Here is a 2,728-nt window from a genome sequence, read left to right on the forward strand (position 1 = left end):
TGCCACAGCAGCGACCTCACTGTCCCAGCCCTGGGTCGCCTGTGGCCTCCCTTTTCCTGCCTCTAGCCAGCTAAACCCTGCCGAGGGGCACTTTGCCCTGGCACTCCGTGCCCTGGTGAATGTTGCAAGCCTGGCACGCAATGGCTGCTCCTTGCTGGACGAGACAAAGAGGAAAGCACTTGAGGTGCCCGGTTAATGCTGAAGAGCCATGGTGATCGCAGGCAACAATGGTTGCTCGTGGGCTCCAGTCCGCCTCTCCAAGCGTGCTCCAGTGGCGCAATGGGCCAGCGCGCAGTACTTATACAGCAGTGCTAAGCGGAGGGATGCTGAGGGTGTGAGTTCAAGCCTCACCTGGAGCATGGGCTTTTGATCATGCACTGCCTCCTCTTCCCTTGGGCGGTGCAGCTTCCTAGCAGCGACATCTGTCTCAAGCCAGACATCCCGGGACCTGCCAATACAGACACCTTGGAACACCAGAAGCGCTCGGGGCCGTTCCAGGCTTGACCTGGGCTCTGCCCGCATAGCACTCGGTTTGGGGCCCCGGAGGCAGAGCTGGGCTCTCCTCCCTTCTCTTCCGCAGAGGATCCAGACCCCACTCAGGGCGCAGATGCTAACATTTTCCTTTGCTCTTCAGCATTTGCCCTCCAGGCGGACACTCTCCCAGCACCAGCTGCCCAGCCTCACTGTGGCAGAGCCTTCCTAGCCAGCCTTTCCCCCTGCAGCCAGGCCAGGAGGAAGCACTCCTGGCTCTCTACACGCGAGCACTGCGGTGGAGCTGCAGGCAAAAGCTGCTGCCTCACAGCGCCTCTCACTCTGCAGCAGGCAAGGGAGAAAGGCAGCTCTGCCTTTCCAGGGAGGGTTTCTTTCCCACAGCCAGCTTACAGCTTGGCCGGAACAGGACTTAAGACTTCCAGCATGGTGGCATAACCTCAGAAAAGTCACACGCTCCCCCTGAAGAAAAAAAAAAAAGCGACTTCTTTCTCCCAGGGAAGAGCTACTTGTGTTGGGGGTCTCTATGGCGTGGGATGGCAGTTGCGGGTGGGCTGGGGCTGCAGGGCAGTTTGTGTGTGGAGCTGAGAGTGCCCTGACTGCAACACGGAGAGCAAGGGCAAGGGAAAGGAAAGGTGAAAAGCTGGGCACTTTCCAGGCAGACTCTCTCAGTTCTCAAGCTTGGCCTGGAGAACGGAGAAGCTTGACTGCTTTCCCAGAAGCAGGGGTAGCTGTCACGGCAGCCCCCCAGCAGAAGACACTGCACGATCACTAGAAACCAGGAAATCATTTTAGGCACGAGCCCACTGAATGTTTGGAACAGAGAGCACAGAAGAGCTTCCTAGGCCATGGCATCTTTGGAAACAAACCCCTTGGCCTACCCTTGCGGGTGCCTCCCGTGTCTTTTCCAACTCTCCTTTTCACCCGGCGGGCTTTGCAAAACCATTGCTGTGACTCGGATTCGGCCACAACGCAGAGTACTAACCACTATACGATCACAGCTGCCCATGTGATTGCCTTTCCTCCTCGGGCCATTTGTCCCTCCTGCCTCCTGCCCTCCTGCCTTCTGCCCTCCTGCGGAGCAGCCAGAGCTGTCAGGTGACGGCAGGCTAGCAGGGAGAAGTCAGAAAATGCGAGTCTGTGTCCTTGCAGAGCAGCACCCGAACAGCGCAAGCCCTCATGTGCCTCCCTGGGAGAGGGGAGGCAAACTCACGCTCTAGATTCACCTTTTCAGAAGTCTCAGTTCTTGGGGATGGCAAAGAACTGGACTGAAGGCAGTTACGGGGCATGTCCAGGGGCTGGCGATGAGGAAAGGACAACTCTGCAAAGAGCGGCCCCGTGTAGCCAGCTGGACAGAGGGTGGTGTAGGGGGGAAGGCAGGTGCATAGCACAGGGGATACGAACTGCTCCGTGCCCAGCCCTGGCTCTTTCTGCTCAAGTGTCCCCTCCACCACGCACCCTGGGGTGCAGTGTGAGCCTGTGGGCGCACCTCCACAAAGAGCGACGGTCCTTTCCCCACTTGCTCTGCTCCTGCTGCTGGGAGAGGTCCTGGCGAGAGGTTGCAGCTGCAGGAGTGCTGCGCTGGGTGGCGGAGGTGGCTCAGCAGAAGGGAGCTGCTCCTCGCCTGAGCTACGTTGCAGCCATGCCCGGCCCTGGCCGCCATGCACCTCGCTGACCCTGCCCTTCCCTGGCTGACCGGGCTCCAGAGCTTGGCCTCAGACCCGTCTCAGCACTTTGGACTTGGCTGGCAACCACTGCTCTGTGCCTGGCCCTCGTTCCTGACACTCAACCAGCTCTCCCTTCTTGCTCGGGTGCTGAGGGCCTGTGCCCTGCCAGGGAGGTCCCTGCCTCACTGGCCTTGCTATGTCCCTCGCAGCCTGCTTGCCTGCCCTCGGAAAGCAGCCCGCTCCCACTGCTGGCTGCCACCTGCAGCAAGAGCGTGCTCACGTTTCGCACTGTGCTGCAAGGACAGCCGGAAGGGGCATCGGTCCCCTGGCGAGAGGCAATCCAGACTTCCCCCAGCCCAACCCATGCACCAGGACAGGAGTGTTGCAGTCTGGTGGGTATAGGTGAGTGGTGCAAGGAGCTGGATTTTGGCTCCGGTTTCTTGGAGAGGTGGGTTTGAAGCCCGTGCTGTCGGGCTTTGTTGTCTCAGGCTGCTGTGATTTGTGCCCAGCTGTGATTTTCTGCTCAGGGACTTTCCAGGTGCAAACCTGTGTCCAGCAGTGACCAGCCTCCC

At 59.8% G+C, this 2,728-nt stretch overlaps 1 non-coding gene across 1 annotated transcript; it reads left to right on the forward strand.

Moving 5' to 3' along the window:
* Nucleotides 1–265: 265 nt before the first annotated feature.
* On the forward strand, nt 266–359 carry TRNAI-UAU (transfer RNA isoleucine (anticodon UAU)). The gene is made up of 2 exons: nt 266–303; nt 324–359. It is a non-coding gene; the product is annotated as a tRNA-Ile (tRNA).
* Nucleotides 360–2,728: the final 2,369 nt, after the last annotated feature.

Source organism: Struthio camelus, chromosome 10 (genome assembly GCF_040807025.1).
Source record: "Struthio camelus isolate bStrCam1 chromosome 10, bStrCam1.hap1, whole genome shotgun sequence".
NCBI lineage: Eukaryota > Metazoa > Chordata > Aves > Struthioniformes > Struthionidae > Struthio > Struthio camelus.